This window comes from Bison bison, unplaced genomic scaffold (assembly GCF_000754665.1).
Source record: "Bison bison bison isolate TAMUID 2011002044 unplaced genomic scaffold, Bison_UMD1.0 scf7180017864050, whole genome shotgun sequence".
Lineage (NCBI taxonomy): Eukaryota > Metazoa > Chordata > Mammalia > Artiodactyla > Bovidae > Bison > Bison bison.
This window is the reverse complement of record NW_011494622.1, coordinates 1,052,933-1,073,712: the sequence shown is the minus strand read 5'-3', so window position 1 is coordinate 1,073,712 and position 20,780 is coordinate 1,052,933.

Genomic DNA, 20,780 nt, shown 5'->3' with positions numbered 1-20,780 from the left:
CAATGCACGATGCTGGATGCTTGGGACTGGTGCACTGGGACGACCCAGAGGGATGGTATGGGGAGGGAGGAGGGAGGAGGGTTCAGGATGGATTTTCTTTCAAAAATTTAAAATAAATTAAAAAAAAAAGAAAAAAAAGAAAAAAAAAAAAACATCGACAACAACAAAAAAAATGAAGGTACCTATTTTCTTGTCTCATGACACCGGGAAAGAACACCAGGACTATTAGAGCACATCAGAAAAAGGAACACATGAAATGTTTTATAAGAGAATTCTGGATTCTGACAAAGCATTTAACTAAACAAGAGAGAGGGTTCTCCATGACCACATCCTCCTATCTGGCCCCGCCCCCTGTAAGCTGGCTCCTCGCCAATCAAGGATGGCGGTACTGCCTGCTCTGATGGCATCGGTACCGGTACCAAGCTACCCTCGCCCCACTGAGCTCAGTGCAGATGGCGGCTGTGCCCGTGATAATTCCAGTCTCTTTCCGTCACGGATCATCTTTATAAGCCAGGCATGTCAGTGCTCTAAACTGATGAGGTAAGTAGTGATTAAGGCTAAGTGGAACTTGTTAATTCAGCAACACTTTAAAATAATTGAACATGAATAAAATGGCAAATTATAATCAAAGTCCTTTGGGAGTACATCTGAAAGCTACATAATGCTATATTAGTTCATCATGACTAATACTATTATAATTAATATTAAATGGTAAAATAATGACGGGCTTCCTATTCTGAACTTGCATGCTAGGGAAGAGATTTCCTGGCATGTGACATTGGAGTGAGGGGTAAGGACAAAGGACATGGGAAACGGAAACGATCATTTTGCAGCACAATTTTTTTTTAAACTCAGCATCTCCCTGTTGAATTGCTTTGTTAGCCTCTTCGGTATTTGACCCACAACGTTGTTCTCCATTATAGCACAGTGTTTGAAAAGAACAGACAGTGGTAAGAGTCTCCTGAAGTGACTTCTAAGGTTTTAATACTCAACATGTGCAGGAGGCAATAACATGTTTGTTTAAGAGCTTTTGCGATGCAAAGAGTGACCTTTGTGTTTCTAAGAATGCCTGATAATTGAATGTAGTCGCTACATATTGGAAAATAAGGTACTTGTAAGGCAGGAATCATATTCCACCGGCCCTTGTAATTGAAGGGTACAGTTTATGTCAGATTGGGAGCCCTGACTCAAAGAACCTCAATAATCGTAAGCAGTGGGGGACTAGCACTTTCCATGGCGAGGGCAGGGCGATCTTGTCGCAGGTCACTCAGAACAAAAATAAAGAGATACACTTGACTCTGAATCCAAGGGTGTTTGCCTGACATGAGGCCTGGAAAATGGGTGGCAACATAAAATTCCCTAATGTAGAATTTAGATCTGTGAGAGTGTCTTTAAGTGTATTTTAGAGGTTGATCATAATCCAGCAAACAGCTGGTAGAAAGAAGAAGTGGAGGAGCGCAGAATAAAAGGCTAAGTTAAAAAACCAAATCAAATGCACGAGTGCAGCTGAGTGGAGATGGTGATGTGAAGGATGGTGGGGAAGGGTGAAGCCTGCCTGGGCTCCTGCCTTCCCAAGGGGTGTTTGCTTTTTGTCTGGGTGGTAGTGAAGATGCCTCAAGCTCTTCAGAGGAACAACTGACAGTCCACAATGATTTGTTTGTTTAATGACTATGATGTACCACTCTCCCACGTGGCGTTTATTACTCTGACACATTTAGGTCAAGAGAAGTGAGCCCTCAGTTCAAACACAGGTCGCTGTCCTTCTGTGAACCGCAGCAATGGATCTTCCCCATTCAGCGATTTTAAGCCTCAAGATATTAATAGGAGTTTCCGTCAAGTGTCTCATATTCCATCCACATCCTTTTTGCTGAATGTACTTTATATTTTACTTTTACTGTGTCAAATGATTCAGCTTTCACTGAAACAGAGTGGCTGCTGTGGCATTCAGGTTCACTTTAAAACAACTGAAATAAAGCTACCCTCTATTTTTCAATTTCATAAAACAATCAACAGAGGTATACCATCTGCAAGTCCCATTTATCTGGCTTCTGGGGAAAAAAAAATCCCCTAAAGATAAAGAAAGAAATGTGCTGGATTTTACCCGAGTATAAATTTTGCTTTGTAACTAGACTGGGTGAGAAGCTTTGTAAAGGACAATTTGAACTTTAGCTTACATCTTCTTTTTCTTGAGTGTTCCCTTCAGCTCCAGAGGTAATCACTATGACCCCAGATCATTCCTCCAGATTCTTTTGATTGTCTAAACTCCAGTGTCTTTACTAGTTTTTATGGGATCTTTGACCTCCCCGGCAGTGTCCTCAGTTAATTGGACCATAGTTTTGAGCTGTTAGCTTGACACCATGGGTGGTTGTGCTTTTAAGAAACACAATGTCATGTTCTTTCAGGTTCAGCTATGAATTCGTATTCTGCCTCAGTAAAACCTCAGGAGAAACCCATCTAAGAAAACACTATGCACCGAATGGCTAGGTAAGTAGAATAATGAACTTTTCACGGTCACAGATGGAGTACAACCCTTCCTAAGAGATCAACTGAAATAAAATAAAATGCCAAACATACACAGCACTGAAAAATCATATTGTGACATGAAATTTCAAAGGCAGATAATAGGAAAAATAGACTTGCAATCTCTAACATGTTACAATGTTTCAGCATACTGGAAAACATTCCAAAGCATGGCTATGTGTTTTTAGTATAATTATTAAAAATAATTATTATATTAGAATCCCATTCTATAGTGATATAAAATGAATATTGTTCACATAAAATAATAAACGCTTAGAGGAGAGAGGTGTTAAAGTGTTCCAACAAAGTCAGACCAGTTTGTATTTTATTAATTATCTATAAATTAATAATCGCATTCAATATTGCCTCTAATGGACCAAAGCTCCACCTATGATGGCCAGAAAGGAAGATCTCCAGTCATAAGCAAAAGGTGTACTCACTGGTCACAGATAACACAGAGAAATGTCAAACTTAATAAATCAAGTGTTCTTTCCAGAATACCGAGATACCCAGTTATGAAACCAAGCTCCTGTGTGATGTAGCCACATCAAAATGATTTCTTCTATGTAATTATCTTAATACCAAACTTATCTCATTCCTTCTACCCTTCAGCAGGAACATGGCTCATCAACAGACCTTCTTCCTTCTTTTCTTCCTTCCTTCCTTCCTCATCCCCTCCCTCTCTTATTTTCCTCAGACATCTATAGAATTAAACAAAATCATAGGTGTCAGGTGTCAGGAGGATCTAATAGACAAGCTAATCCATCACTGTTATCATCCAGATGAGAAATATAGGCCAAACAGGATTAGTAGCTTGCTCAGAATTCCACAGGTAATAAGATTCAGATTCCAGATATGGATATTCTGCCTGCTGGCACACTGTTCTTTTCTTTCCTACCACACCATCTGATGTCTTTAATTTCTCACAGCTTTTCCAGTCTTTATTACTAGAAGAAACACTCTATGTTACACTTTGTGCCAATAGTTATTCAAGCATTTCTCTCCAGCTCCCCTTTGACACGCAGTCTGCAGAACCGCCTTCCTGACCACTCAGCTTTGGAAGAAACTCTGCCAGGGATGGGTGTCCGTGGAAAGGGTGGCGAACAGATGTGGATTCCAATTATCATCTGATTATTAATTTAATAAGTATTTATTGATCACCTATTTTGCATCAGGCAGTGGTCTAAATATTGGGTTTATCGCAACATACAAAAACCATCATCATGGATCATACACCTTCACAGGAATACAACACACAAACAGATAGATGACAGACATACAGACAGACAGAAAAAGGGGGAAAAAGGAAGCATAGAGGGTAAGGCTTCTATTTTATACAGGTGCTCAGAGAAGGCCTCAGGAAGAGCGACTATTAGAAAAGATAATTGAAGAAAAAGAGTAAATTAGGCAAAGAGCTGGGAGAAGGATGCTCTAGGCAGAAGGAAACCAATGCCCGCAGGCTGGGGTGTGTTTAGCATGTTCTAAGGATGTTCTAGGATGTCAGTAAGGTAGGAGCAAGAAGAATGAAAGAGAAGGTTGTAGGGAATATGGAGGGAAATATATATTGGAGAGAAGAGGTAGGTAGGTCTTTCATAGCTTTAGAGACCTCAGTAAAGACTTTAGTTCTCTCTGATGGCAGAAAGTGAAGAGGAACTAAAGAGCCTCTTGATGAAAGTGAAAGAGGAGAGTGAAAAATTTGGCTTAAAGTTCAACATTCAGAAAACTAAGATCATGGCATCCGGTCCCATCACTTCATGGCAAATAGATGGGGAAACAGTGGAAACAATGGCTGACTATTTTTCTGGGCTCCAAAGTCACTGCAGATGGTGATTGCAGCCATGGAATTAAAAGACACTTACTCTTTGGAAGGAAATTTATGACCAACCTAGACAGCATATTAAAAAGTAGAGACATTACTTTGTCAACAAAGGTCCGTCTAATCAAGGCTATGGTTTTTCCAGTGGTCATGTATGGATGTGAGAGTTGGACTGTGAAGAAAGCTCAGAGCAGAAGAATTGATGCTTTTGAACTGTGGTGTTGGAGAAGACTCTTGAGAGTCCCTTGGACTACAAGGAGATCCAACCAGTCTATCCTAAAGGAGATCAGTCCTGGGTGATCATTGGTAGGACTGATGTTGAAGCTGAAACTACAGTACTTTGGCCACTTGATGCAAAGAGCTGACTCATTTGAAAAGACCATGATGCTGGCAAAGATTGAGAGCAGGAGGAGAAGGGGACAACAGAGGATGAGATGGTTGGATGGCATCACCGACTCAATGAACATGGGTTTGGGTGAACTCTGGAAGTTGTTGATGGACAGGGAGGCCTGGTGTGCTGCAGTTCATGGGGTCTCAAAGAGTCGGACATGACTGAGTGACTGAACTGAACTGAACTGAACTCTCTGATTGTTGTGGATGAGGTTACAGAAATGCAAAAGAAAAAGCAGACGGTCTAATTAAAAGGCTACTGCAACCCAGTAGCTGAGTACCCAGTGGAAAAAATGAAGAAAAGGAGGAATGGAGCACCTGTGTCAAACATCACTGATGGACTAAGATGAGAACCGTGAGATGCACAATCAGCTTAGCAAAAAGTGTCTAGATTTTGTCCAGACAGGTTCAGTGAAGTGGTGGAATCAAAATCCAATGTTTTTTGTTGTCAACAGAAAAGGGAGAGCATAGGGACTGAAAGGGATACGTGGGGCAAACAACTTCTGACATGGTGCACAAGGGTGGTTGATGGAGGCTTCTCTGAGGAGGCAAGGCTAACCAGGCCCAGAACTTTGAACAAAATATTGATAGGTAAATAGCCTGACAGAAGCAGTGCTTCAGTTCAAGTGAACTGCATGAAGAAGAAAAAGAAGAAGAAAAAAGCATACTGGCGGGAAGTGAAAAACTTGCCAGAATGATGACACCTAGATTAACACAGAGATAATAGAGAAAAAGAAAGTGTGGGCTAAGGTGGTGGCAACTGAAAAAGTGCCAACTGGGCAGAATGTTCTGGAGGTTTGTGTGACAGGTGCCGTTAACATCCTGGGTCTGCACAGTGTGAGATGAGGAGGGGATGCTCAAGCTCAGGCATGTGGAGATTCTGGTGGTGTCATTACTGGATCGTAAAAAAGGTTGAGCGCCGAAGAATTGACGCCTTCGAACTGTGGTGCTGGAGAAGACTCTTGCAAGTCACTTGGACAGCAAGGCGATCCAACCAGCCTATTCTAAAGGAAATCAATCCTGAATATTCATTGGAAGGACTGATAATGAAGCTGAAGGTCTAATGCTTTGGCCACCCGACGTGAAGAGCCGACTCACTGGAAAAGACCCTGATCTTGGGAAAGATTGAAGGCGGAGGAGAAGGGGACGACAGAGGATGAGATGGTTGGATGGCATCACCGACTCAATAGACATGAGTTTGAGTAAGCTGCGTGAGATGGTGAAGGACAGGGAGGCCTGGCGTGCTGCAGTCCACGGGGTTGCAGAGTCGGACACGACACAGCAACTGAATAACATTACTGAGGCAACAGACAGGACCTTCCAAACAGTGAATTTGGGATCAGAGCTAGTTTCTGCTCAGCCCGGGCTGCGCCTAGGCTTTGTGCCACTCATTCGTTCTCTCGTTTTCACTCTGACCCTGGTTTCTCATCACATGTTCCAGACTCGTCTAGCTGCAGCGATCCACAATTTCAGTTACAGCAGTAAAGATTTCGGTCTTAGCCTATTACATCTGAGGGATCATCAAGAAATCATCGAGTGCAAGTTCAAAGAGCATATACAAAAGTGCCCAAGGAGAACTTCTAAGAGTGGGCAAAACTTAGAGAGATAAAGAATGGAGGATCGAGTAGAGGGAGATGTGTAATTTAGCTCCCGCCTGGAGAGGAGTGGCTAGTCACAGGGGAGGGCTTCGGAGCTTGCGGGTTTCAAGCTCGGCAGCTAGAAACAGTCTGTGAGCCTCGGGTAGCTGCTGGCCTCTTCTGCCATCCAAGGTTTGCCATCTGTGACAGAGTCACAGAGGCGCCGGCTCCCCCTTGGGAAGCAAAGCCTTGGTCCCTCCACGCAAACTGCCACGGAGCCTGAGCTCCACCATGTTTGAGCGAGATTTAGGCGAAAGTGTTTGTAAAGGAAGAAGTCTTCCCACCAAATGTGGAGGTTCAGAAGCCTCCTCTCTCATCCTCTTCTCAGACTATTTGAATCTATTCCAGATCTTTCCACTCATTCTGGTGGGGAACCTGTCCTTGGAGGCAGGAGTCCGGGAACACAGTAGATACCCAATAAATATTTGCAGTCCCTCGGCCAGGCTGCTCAGAGGAGAGGGCTACTGAAATCAGAGAAACCTGCTACTTTCTCACACCTTTGTTTAGGGGGATGGAAATAAACAGGGGTGAAAAAACAGCAATAGAGACAACTCCCTACTTCTGCATGAGATGCTTTCTAGAAAATACATGTGAAAAACAAACAACAAAGCAATGTCAACAGATCCATAGGCCAGAAAAAAACTTCTTTCTCTGTAAAGTTAGATATACATATACACCTCATACATGCATTTCCTAATTTGATTTCACCTTTAGATATAATTTCAATACAGTATTTTGTGTATCCTTTCCAATGCTGTTCTTTCCCCATCGCCCCCCAGCTCTGTTCAGTGTTTCCCACATTAGGTCTGATAAGGTCTAAGAATGCAGTCCCATCAGTACACCAAACATCTGTCTTTGTTTCGTTTACATTATGTTTATGAAAAGAGCTACTCCCATGCTAGTGTCCACCTCTGCTTATTTCAGCATTCCATTCCGACTTCTTAATAAGGAGCACACAGAACTAAATAGTTAAGTTACATGCACTGCCATCTAAGTGAGTACAGATGAGCTGGTGAAATGGGACTGGTGGCTGGCAGGAGGCAGCCAGTGATACTTGAAATAGTGTTCATCAGTTCATGAGCAAAATTCCAAACACGCACAAGAAATACAGCTCAGGCGTGGGAGGTTTGTCTACTGTGCACAAGTGCGTCTCAAGGTACAATATAAACATTTTCGTTTACTTGTGAAATATGTTTTAACTTTATGCATCTTATTGTATTGTTGAGGCAAGGCACTCAATGAAGGTACATTTGTTGCATAATTAACTTGTACTAGGCATTGTTGGATGTGAGAGTTGGACTGTGAAGAAAGCTGAGCGCTGAAGAATTGATGCTTTTGAACTGTGGTGTTGGAGAAGACTCTTGAGCGTCCCTTGGACTGCAAGGAGATCCAACCAGTCCATTCTAAAGGAGATCAGTCCTGGGATTTCTTTGGAAGGAATGATGCTAAAGCTGAAACTCCAGTACTCTGGCCACCTCATGCGAAGAGTTGACTTATTGGAAAAGACTCTGATGCTGGGAGGGATTGGGGGCAGGAGAAGAAGGGGATAATAGAGGATGAGATGGCTGGATGGCATCACTGACTCGATGGACGTGAGTCTGAGTGAACTCCGGGAGTTGGTGATGGACAGGAAGGCCTGGCATGCTGCGATTCATGGGGTCGCAGAGTCGGACACGACTGAGCGACTGAACTGAACTGAACTGAAGGCATTGTACACAAGGATATATATTTTACATATTAATATATATTATAGAGCAGAATATATATACCTATATATGCAAAATCTCATTTATCCTCTATCCATCTTGTGCTGATAAATTATAATGGTCATTTTTTTCAAATGAGATAACTGAGGTTTGAAGGTATTAATAATCTGCCCACAGCTACACAGTGTATCAGTGGTGAATCTGAGGGATCTGTGTCCTGTCAGAGGCATTAACGACTGCAGTATATTTGGGGTTATCTATAATATAACCCAAAAGTTGTTAGAGTTTGTCATAGGAACTCTTGTCTCCAGGCGCTGTGATCCTTGGAATTTTGTCATGCTGTAGCAACTTCCTGGCAGGGGAGAACAATTAGGTTCCCATGAAATACTCTGGCGTCTGTCCACCCCCCAATGAATGGAGCATGGCATCACCCCCTCCACAGCCATCACTGAAGACATACTGGGTTTAAGGCTAATACATTATTTTAATAGTGAATTCTGGAAGCCTACCAAAAGCAGTCAGCATTTGAATTTGGCATGATTTCCCTGAGCTTGTTGCTCATAATTTCATTATTCTCCAGATGTTAACATATTTTTCTGGGATGCTAATTTTTCTTTTGCCAATTATCTCTGTCAGAATTGTAAGACATGAGCATTTGGGCTGTTTATTTGCACATTTCTTCTATTAAAATGTAAGCTCCACGAGGGGAGGGACCTGTGTGTGTCTTGCTTTGTGATTATTCCATCAGGGTCCCAAAACATTATGTGATGGAGAGTATGAGCCCCATAGATACCAGCAGAGGGAAGAAATGAGTGCAAACTGCACCCCCGACTTTACAGTCGTATGGAACCTGCTTCAAAACACTTTGAATTAACTAGATGATTTAAAAGAAGTCAGTTGTTACGTTTCTACCTGAAGATCATCTAGTAGAACCTTAGGCTCTCAGAATGAGAGATCCTTTGGGTCTTAATTCTGGGCAGCTCCCAGGACCTTCATGCATGCTTGGCTCGAAGGAACCAAACATTTTTTTAAAGCAACAATTTTAGTATGAAATGACTGAGGCTAAAAATTGTCCTATATATTTTCAATTAAAAACAGTACTCCAAATAATCCACTTTCTATTTTCCATATCACCTCTCCAGTCTGTGTGCCTCATTAACTGACAATTTGTTATCTCCATTTTTAATCACCCCATAAGAGATAGAATTAATTTTTCATAAGACTTTTATTTCCTTGGCTAAACACGTACATTTTTTTTAATGATTTAAGAATATGGTTCTTGTTAGTAATTTTTCTGTCTTCAGTGCTGAATTTTAGGTGTATGTTTCGGAGGCCTAGGTGGCATTATTGTTCTGGCTCAAGTTGAAAACCATCCGTTTTCTTTCTGTATGAGCAGCTGCAGCCTATACAATATTGGGCAGAGCGTGTTTAAGAAGAACTGTTCAGAATGCCTGCTGCCCTGGGACAGTAAATGATATTATGTGAAGTTCCATGGTGCTGTGCAAATAGGGAATTCATTTTCAATTCAGACTCTGAGCTAGAAGAGACTTTTGCCTGCCAAGGGGTGTTTCAAGCCCTCATCAACACAGTACGCACGGAGAATCAGTCAGTGGAGGAAGGAAGGGTAGCCACCAGTGTGGAGGGCACCAAGCCCACATCCGACACCCAGATTAAAGGACTGGGCCATGGAGCTAAGTGGGTTCTAATACGGTTAGCAAGTCCATCTTCAGACTCACAGTCTCTCCTCTGGACAAGCCTATAAGCAGAGATTTAAGTGTCCTGAACCGAAAAGTGGTCCTCTCAGCATAGGTCTCAGGTTGGAGCAGGGATGTTGAACAGAAATTCTCCTGTGCTCCCTTTCTGAAGAGGAACTGAACGTGATGACATAAAACAGGCATGGTTTCAGTACGATATGTGCTGGTCCTGACAGCAAATCTCATGGGTTCGGTTGCTATTAACACAGATGTATTAGAACTATAAAGTTGGTGATGAAATAACCTCTGTAAGTGTTATATATTAATTTTTAGACCTGGTTGGAAGAGCTTTACTTTATTCATCCACTGCATCAAGACTATTTGCCCAGAGTCATCATTTCTACACAGGCAAAAGTTGTCTCATCATCCTCTTCTGGAGCAGCGCATCTCAACTTCAGAGCAGATAGGAACCACGTGGGATCCACTAGTCTTAGGACTCAGTAGGTCCTAAGTGCTGAGTCTTAGGACTCAGTAGGTCATCTTGCATGTCTAATAACCTCCCAGGCAATGCAGATGCTGGCAACACATGGACCACACTTTGAATGGCTATGGATTATGCAATCTTGTGAACAAGTACAGTAATGAGATGCTGATTATAACTTCACATGAATATTTACTGTGTTAGAAATGACTCCTCCAGAGTCCCTCACGAATACTCATTGTCACGAGGATTGTTTTGTATTTATTTTTTTGGAATGGGAGGTTTGCCCCCAACTCCGCTTCCCCATCTCCACTATTCTGAGAGCGACTCTTCACCGGATAACACCCAAGAAGCCTTTTGTTCACACTGACTTGCTGTTGTTTCTGAGCTTTTCAAAGAAATCCTAGCATCTTTGGTCTCAGGGAGACAAAGGAAGTCACATGACTTGGAATCCCTGGTGGCATCCTGAAGATGGCTGTTCTGCTTCTCAAGCGGAGAAAAGGGGAATAACATATGGATATCTTGCCATGCTGTCCGTGCCATCCGCAGAACTGCCAGACCCCGTCAGGAGGGGCGGCAGATGGCCGGAGCAGCGGGATGTGCCAAACGCTGCGCTCCAGCGCCCTCCACGAGGCGCGCGCTCAGGCAGTACTCGCGGAGCTCAAGAATATGTTCACGGCCTTTCACGAAGACAAATTATCCGTGGCTCTTCAGATGGTGCTCTCGGAATCGTCGTAGAGGGCGGGTGATTTACCTCTGCCACGCGCTGGCAACTCAACACTGTATCAGCGGGTGAAGAAACGCTTTTCAAAAATCTTCAAAATATGAACTCTCTTTCCTGAGCTTGGACAAAAAGTAGTGCTCGCTGATTATTTCATCTCGTGTTTTTTTTTGTCCAGTCACTCATTCGTGTCCGACTCTTTGTGACTGTAAACTGCAGGAAGGCCAGGCTTCCCTGTCCTTCCCCATCTCCCGGAGCTTGCTCAAGCTCACATCCATTGAGTCGGTGATGCCACCCAACCATCTCATCCTCTGTCGTCCCCTTCTCTGCCTGCCTTCAATCTTTCCCAGCATCTAGGGTCTCTTACAAGAGAGAAAGTGAGTTCCAGTTCCCATTGCCAGTGAGGTCGCCCCTGTTGTCCACCCTCGTCTGATGTCCTCTGGAAGCCTTCTCTTCTGGACAGCATCTTCCGTCACAAAGCACGTGACCTTTTCTGGCCTCCATGTTTTTCCTCTGAGGTTGGGTATCTTTCCATCAATCTTTACCCTCTGAAGTATTTAAATTCTTTAAGATTCTTTAAGATATATCCTGCACATTAACCTCTTTTAAGATTTTTCACTTTCATGCATTGGAGAAGGAAATGGCAACCCACTCCAGTGTTCTTGCCTGGAGAATCCCAGGGATGGGGGAGCCTGGTGGGCTGCCGTCTATGGGGTCGCACAGAGTCGGACACGACTGAAGTGACTTAGCAGCAGCAGCACATTAACCTCTTCTAAAAATCTTAGTTTTTCCACCCTAGAGTATATGGCTTTTCTCTACACTTCTTGTCAGAGTCAATCATTTGGCAGGTAAGTATCTCTTTAAGATAATTATGTAATTTTGTTTCTTATTTAATTTTTCACACAGGCATGACTTCTCTACTTATTTAACCTATCAGTCCCTGATGGCTCAGACAGTAAGGAATCTTACCGCAAGGCAGAAGACCTGGGTTTGATCCCCGGGTCAGGAAGATCCCCTGGAGAAGGGCATGGCAACCCACTCCAGTATTCTTGCCTGGAGAATCCCATGGACAGAGAAGCCTGGAGGGATATAGTCCATTGGTTTGCAAAGTGTCAGACATGACTGAGTGACCAACATTTGGGTTTACTTAGGGTTATTCCTTAAAAGCTGTAAATTGTCTTAAAATTTTAAAGTCTGTGACAATGGATGAATGAATTTTTACTTTTGAAGTCATTCACGGAGTAGATCTAGGCAGTGGTTCTCCCACCCAAAGGCCCAGGTCACTGAGCCTCATTCAGAACTTGAAAGCTCAAGACTTCCCCCGTGGTCCAGTGGCTCACACTCCACACTCCCAATAGGGGAGCCCAGAGACAATCCCTGGTCAGGTAACTAGACCCCACATGTTGCAACTGAGAGTTCATATGTCTCAGTCAAGATCAAAGACCCCACATGCCACAGCTGAGAGTTTGCATGCTGCAAAGAAGACTGAAGAGCCTCTGTGCCATAGCCAAGACCTGGGATAGGCAAATAAACATATATATATATATATATTTTTTTTTTTAAAGAACCTGAGAGCTCATGATCATAATGCCAAAGACAGTAGACACACTGAGGCTGGGGTCTCTGTCTCCTTCAGAAGCAACAATGAAACGAAGACAAACTCCTTCCCATCCTCCTCTAGCCACCCCTACTATTCCCTTGCTCTTATTCTAGGGGTGCATGACCGGGTTATCTGTGTTTATTCCTGAAGGGAGCTGATGCTGCTCCCTCTCACATCTTGATCCCCTGTGATTGGCCAGTAGACTTCCTCTTCCAGAAATTCTATAACCTGTGTCTTGATTCATATAGTGTGCATTTGATTAAAAAAAAATTATTGTTAGTTGCCACAATAATGCTACAGAAAGTCATTATTTTGTTTTGAATCAAATTTGAAAGCCTTCCTTGGAAGGAGCTCCCACTCAATTCAAGCCAGTTGGCTTAATATCTCCATCACCCAGTCATTCCACACAAGCGGTTTCCAAGCTGCGCCATATTCTTGGAATGCCCTCCCATTCTGTCTGCCAAGTTATCTCTCTTCCATCATCCAAATAGCTCATGCAATCCCACCTCCTCTTCACAGTCTTCCAGAACTATTTGGAAAAGGTCTAATAGCTTCTCTCTGTACCATCCGGTGTGAGCATTAGCCACTTAAGTCTCCCTCACTCCTTCCTGCTCCATGCGTTTACTTATTTTTCAAGTGGACACTGAGCATGTACTCTGTTTTGCATTGTTCTACAGCCTTCCTTTTTTTCACCCTTGTATATGTTGCCTTTAAATTCAGGTGTCTTTAGTCTCATCTATTGACAGATTCTTTAGACGTAAGACTCCAGTTAAAGCCCTCCGCAGAGCGCCAAGTGTAATATCATGTAGAAACAGACACTTAATACATAAAGAGATTCCTTAATTTCTCAGGTTTGATTTTTTAATGTATAAAAAATATGGAGCATATTTAATATTTCACAAATCCACCAGGACCTGCCAGAAGAACTCCTTTAGCCTTGAGCAAGGCTGGTGATTTCCATGGGGGTTCATTTCTCAGTAGGCAGGCAGTGCAGTAGCTGCCACTGATCGTGACTGTAGGGGAATGAAAGGGGGATGAAGAAGATGTCCTAAGTGATGGAGAGCAAGATCAAGAAAGGTCATTCTCTGAGAGGGGAAATGAGTAGAAACGCTGAATGGCTTAGAGTCGGAAGCTATGGAAGCTTCCCTTCTTTATGAGATGCTGAAGAATGTGCTGCTAGAAGGAAGTGGGAAGTCTCCTAAGGCTTGGCAGGGGACTCACATAGAATGGGTGCTCGGTGTACACTTATCAATTGAAAAAAAAAGGAATTCGCTATGTAAAGCAACAATCCAACCATTGCATTTCAGCCAGTTAATGTGAGGAATAACTTGTTGACTGAATGATCTGAAAGGTTACAAACTGGACCAAGGAGGAACAGTGACTCTGTTTATATGAAAGTGAAAGTATTAGTCGCTTAATCCTGTCCAACTCTTTGTGACCCCATGGACTGTAGCCGCCCCCCACCCCCAGGCTCTTCTGTCCATGAGATTCTCCAGGCAAGAATACTGAAGTGGACTGTAGCCCCCCCGCCTCCAGGCTCTTCTGTCCATGAGATTCTCCAGGCAAGAATACTGAGGTGGGTAGTCGGTCCCTTCTCCAGGGGGTCTTCCTGACTCAGGGGTCCAACCTGGGTCTCACTGCAGGCGAATCCTTTACTATCTGAGTCATCAGAAAGCCTGGTGTTTATATGGCAATGATCAAAAAAAGAAGCATCCTCTGACTCAAAGGAGGTCTGGCTACAGAATTTTCAATGCCCAGAACAAAATGAAAGGGCAGAGGACCCTGGTTCAGAAACGATAAAGAATTTCAAGATTATGGCAGCAGAGCAAGAGCCAAGCCCAAGCATGGGATCCCTCTAACCAAGCACAGGGCCCTGTGGGAGAGCCTAGGGTTCCTGCCAAGGAGGCGCCCTTGTCCAGCAGACGTTATTAGTGTGACTGTGATTATGAGCACATGCAGGTCACTGGGCTAATCCAAAATCTGGAAGAACACCCCTCTTCACAGCAAATCTTAGCTTAAACAAAATATAGTTTTGTTGCAAACTCCATTTTCTTAATACTGCTATACCATCTATGTAAAGTTTTGGAAAGTTGAGTTCAATTTTATTTTAATGAGCATATACATTTTGTCTCTTTCATTCTCATGTAGTTGAAGATCTTGTGTGAAAACCCTTGAGTTCCCCCTCCTTCCATTTATTTCATCTGTAAAATGGGCATAATAAACTTCATATCTTGGGTTAATGAGTGTTTCCTGAGGTCATATATGTGGATCCTCTAGCATCAACTAGTCACTCCCTTTCCTTCTTTCTTTGCCTCCTTTTTGTCCTTACAGTTCCCCAAATTCACAGCCCTGCCTTCTGGTCCTGGATGAGAATCCAAGTTCCAGGGTGTGCAGTGCTGAGGGCCTGCCCTACACCCTGATTGTCAGTCTGGCGGGTGGGACATGGCTCGGCAGTCAGCTGGCCCACTTTCTCTGACACTCTCTGTCTCCCAACTGCAACAAAACCTGACCAGGAGAGACTGCAGAAAGTCTACTAGGGCAGATGAAGATGTGAGAAAGGAACCAGAGCTCAAGACATATATCTGTCTCATTTCTCATTGTCTGGGTACCATCAAGTTCAGTCTGCTAACAAACTATTTCATCCCAGGGAGGAGACCTGGATAAAAGAAAGATGGGGATTGGGAGAGGACAGGGATAAAGAGAGATGGAAAACAGATTCAGTGCTTTGACAAACTAGATGCAAAGATGCTCTAGTGTATTTGATCAAAGTCGGGGAAGAAACACTTTCATCAAACTGTCGGCTTTGTTTACAGGCAATGCCACTCTTGCGCATCATTTGCCTCTTTGCATTAATGCACTGTCTACATTTTTTATTCACTGTTGAATGATCAGTATCCAAAGCCCTTTTTTGTTTCCTGCTACAGATTTATTTAAATGTACAGAACTCTTAAGCAGTCAGCTTAGAGCAACTACTATAATCTCCTCCTCTTTACTCATAACCAAAGACACATATCACATGAAGAATAACAAAGGTATGAGGAGGATTAGGAGAATTTGGTTCCACCGTGAACAAAGCACAGCTAGCGTTATGCTTTAAAAATAACGGCTTTTCTGTCTCATGGGCCATGAGAAATAACTTTTCCACCACATAATAAATTTATTAGCCTTTCCGACCTCATCATTCCTACCTTAACTTAGATAGAGCGTCAAAGACAAGAACATCTGTTAGACAGTAACATTTTCCAGTTCCGCTTTTTAACAGCCACCGCTCGGTGCTCCAAAGTTACTGCATGAGCGCCACCTTGTGGGCAAGCTGTTAGTTGCACAACGTAACTTCACAAAATCCTAGGGAAAGTTACTGAGGTCAACGGTCTCCTACCTTCTAAGCAGCTGTGCTAATTTTTCTTACGTGTCTGGGTAATATCCCAGCCTTTTAAGAACATTCTTCAAAAGTACAGAAACGACAGTCTTCACAGCCTATCCCAATTCTCTATGATCTCTTCAAGGAAGGTGCCTCTTGGGTGAGGGGGGAAAGTAGGTATCTTTTTAAAGATCCCCAAATTTCTTTATCTTGAGCCCTTTATAAGCTCAAGGTGGCTCTCTATAGACAGGCTTCCCTGGTGGCTCAGTGGTAAAGAACCCGCCTACCAATGCAGGAGCTGGGGGGTTGATCCCTGGTTTGAGAAGATCCCCTGGAGAAGGGAATGGCTACCCACTCCAGTATTCTTGCCTGGGAAATCCCACAGACAGACAAACCTGGTGGGCTACAATCCACGGGGTCCAAAGAGTCAGATACGACTGAGCACACATGCAGGATCATAGCTTGAAATGATCACTGCCCAAGGACTTGCTAATAGGCAGAGATGTTTTGCAAGACCAACCACATACACTTGAAAGTCAATCCCCTTTGTCAGTAGCTAATGATATAGCATTTGCCACTTTTGCACATCTTGCTCCTTCTCACTAAAATGTTGTTTCCCCTTTGTTCCCTCCTGTTCCAAACTATTCTCCTCCCAGGAATTCCTAGCTCCTCCAAGACAGAGTTTCTCAGTTAGTTTCTCTAGAAAGCTTCCCTTAGTCCTATGTCTGTCAAGGTCCAACAGCAACAGATGAGAGCTGAAACTGGATGATTTGAGGACAGTGTATTTGAAAAGCCATTGACAAAAGGGTGGGTAGGGTATAGGGAATCCACAAATGCTGCTGTTGATTCTCATAATAGGAACAGATGCCTCTACTACCCTAGTTCTGATGGAGAAGGAAATGGCAACCCACTCCAGTATTCTTGCCATGAGAAACCCATGGACAGAGGAGCCTGACAGGCTTCAGTCCATGGGGCCTCAAAGAGTTGGACATGTCTGAAGTGCCTTAGCATGCACACACCCTATTTCTAAAGGCACAAGAAGGCAGTGGGCTCTCAGGAGGGCAAGGTGACACAGGTGTGACCTCTAGAGAGGGCTTGCACTTTCTCATCTCCTATATGTGTGCCTCAATGGCTAAGCCCAGTGTAAACCACAGAGCAAGGGAACCCATCGAGTTTGTCTCAGGGAGATACAGGGAAGGGGAAGGAAGGGGGTGGTAAGATGTGGAGGGACCAACAGAAGACGTCTGTGATTGTCCACAGCATCCCTAGTCTTGGGTACCTACTAGACGAGCATATTTATAGAGAGAAGATTGAAATGTTACATGGAGAGAGACAAACAGTTATAGTGAAGAACGGAATGAAGGGACCAATCAAGATCATCTACTATTTATAACTTACTCCTGCCTCTCAGACAGACATCCATCCACTTGAAACCCCATTTCAGCACTTTCCCTGTTTAAAGATGTGTTAGGAGGGGTCTGTTAATAGCAGCTCTGCTTCTGGTTCTGCTTGGAGTGGCCTGACATCATTCATCACTAAGCTTGGGCTAGAAGTTGGAGGATTGAGTCTGATAAATTAAAGTTAATTAATATCTGCCACATCTGGTCTCAGTTTTTGAGGGGTAGCTCAGACTTCTAGATTCTTCTCTTTTTCTTCTCTTTTTTGAAGTCGATATATTTTTGGAAGATGCCCTGGGTAATTAGGTAGGAGAAAGTATCTACAGCTTTAAACTCCAAATCATGGACGTGTACCTGGCCTTGGTACACATGGTTTCACTTGCAGATCGGTGCACTGACTCTAAAGAGACAAGGACTTGCTAAATTAACACGTGCTGTCATAGACATACAGATCGATGGAAGACTGTGAAGTTAGAAGAAAAAGCCTCAGAAAAAAGTCATTGTTGACATTCATATGTTTCTCAGAGGGGCTCACATATTTTTGACATGGCAATGCAGTAACCTGAACAATGGAATGTTATCAAAACAAAAGGTCTGTCTTCAAAAAAATAATATATCCTATCAATTACTCATATCTCCAAAGATCTTACAAAATCCCATTATCGTTCTATCACTTGGTTGATTTAGTTTTGTCATGAGGAATGGCCCCGTGAGTATCATAAAGATAACAAATACTATGGATTACACACATTCTAATTTTTGTATGGTGATCAAAAATCTCTAGCTATGAAAGAGCACAATATATAAAGCAATTCAGAAATAATTAGGCTATATTTTAATCATTTTATAAATTATGAGATTTTTAAGTCAGGAAGAAATTTTGTAGAATACTAATTTATATCTCTCATATTATATGTGAATAAACTGGGATTGGGGTTTCAGTCACACACCCAAAGATGAAGGCTGATTAGTTGCAAATTTAAAACCACAATCCACATCTTAGGAGCCCTTCACTCAGTGTTGAGAATCTTTGAACAAAAGCTTACTAGACGGTGGGGTGATTTTGCAAAACCCAAACACATAGTTGGTTTTGTTATTGCTTGTTTTTCTGCAGTAGAATACATAGGAAAGCATCCTCTTTCACCCTTATATATCATTCCCTCTTCTTATCCAATACAGTGACGAAGTAAAAATATACGATGGTTTTGTGGTTCAGAGTCAGAGGAGAATTCTACAGGGAATGTGTGGATTCCAAAAATACACATCTATTGAGGTATCACTGATCCCTAACAGACTGGAAACCGGGTAAAGGAGAAACTGGACGGCAGGAGTGAAGAAGTGAGTGAGACGTGGGTCAAGGTGTGTTCGAGTCCTTGAGGGTCAGAGAACCACTCCCGTTCTTGAACCTACACCTCTGACACCAAGACCACAGGTGGGGTTGACCCTGCAAGTATAGTCAGCATGGTACGCCCCTGTTGTGTATCTGCAGGTTCCAACCAAGGGTGGATCAAAACATTTTATATATTTTTTTTAATTCTAGAAGGTTCCAAAATGGAAACTCTGAACTTGCCACTCCCCAGCAACTATTTATTAATACATAACACTTACATTGTATTTACAAGGATTGACGCTGTATTATATGTTGTAAGTAAACTAGAGATGACTGAATTTATATGGGAGGATGTGCATAGGTTATGTGAAAACACCACAACTTTTTATATGAGGGACTTGACCATCTGAGGATTTTGCTAACCATCTGAGGATTTCTCTATCCATGGGGGCCCTGAAGCCAGTCTCATGAGGATATCAAGGGAGGACTGACTATACTGTGAACTTGGTAGTCTTGTCCAAGTTCTCATTGCTGATCTCAGCATGGGTGGTGCAATTCTGCTAATAAAACTAGCTTCCTGGGCAAATATCAAAAGGCTCCCATGTACCTAGTCTGTGCCTTTTGCTCCTCTTCTGGACTGTGCAAGCCCCAGAGTACTAACACGAAGGGCGGGAGAGGGCACCCCAAATTGACCAATATTGGACTTCTTGTCAACCTCAATGACAGCAGCCTCACAGTAGATTTAATCTGGCTTAGAAAAATAAAGGTGGCATTTCTTGCACTCTGAGTACCATGGAGCAAGTTGCACCTGTTGTAAGCATAAATTTTCTGTTGTGCTCATCTAATCATTATTTGATGGGTGAGGGGTGAGAGCCAAGTACCTTGTAGATCATTTTATCCAGCAAAGAAAGCACAATTTGAAAGGATAATATTTCCTTACTGTACCATTTTTCTGGCCTACCTAAAAAAGAAAAAACTGGAATTTTACAATTATTTTTGTAGTAACAGAAGCTCTTCAAGACATAGGGCTTATGCACTGAATTGTAGCCCAGCATGAAATTTTATAGCTGAATTATGAACTCCTGCCAATAAAAGTTTACAGCAAAACAGCCTGGCTCTTCTGGCTTTAGGAGCAGGGGTGGAGAAAATATACATGCTCTAACAAATATGATTATCCTGGAAATATGATATTAATGATGGCACAATTTGAGAATAAAGAATTAAAATGTTGGAATGAAGTTAATTGGAAATACTTGAGAGATACGCCATTCATTACCCAAGCCATGTGCACCTTATTTACTTTATACAAATGTAAACTCAAAATGATTTGACATTTCTTTCAATTTCATAATTAAATTAGAAGATTTGCAAGTTCACAGGTTTTAAAATGAAACAACTATTGACTTTAAATCATCCTTGTTAAGCAAGAAAGTAACAGAATGAATAAATTAAATTTGCTCAAAAAAAAAAACATGTCCTATCATTAATTTCCCTCCAAAGATAACTCTTTGACTATTGAATACATTCATGCTACAATTATCCATGTAGTAGTGTTCCAAAGAATCAAATATAGATTTTTTTTAAACACAGAAGAATATAACTGGCTATAATCTAGTTTATTTTATTTGGCTGGGAGTAGAGGCTTCCCAGGAGAAGGCAATGGCACCCCACTCCAGTACTCTTGCCTGGAAAATCCCATGGATGGAGGAGCCTGGTAGGCTGCAGTCCATGGGGTCGCTAAGAGTCAGACACGACTGAGCGACTTCACTTTCACTTTTCACTTTCATGCATTGGAGAAGGAAATGGCAGCCCATTGCAGTATTCTTGCCTGGAGAATCCCAGGGACAGAGGAGCCTGGTGGGCTGCCGTCTATGGGGTCGCACAGAGTCCGACACGACTGACGCGACTTAGCAGCAGCAGCAGCAGCAGCAGGGGCTTCCCAGGTGGCGCTAGTAGTAAAGATCCTGCCTGCCAAAACAGGAAATGTGAGAGACACAGGTCCAATCCCTGGGTCGCGAAGATCCTCTGGGGAAGGAAATGGCAACTGGCTCCAGTAGTCTTGCCTGGAGAATCCCATGGACAGAGGAGCCTGGCGGGCTACAATGCATAGGGCTGTCGAGTCAGAAA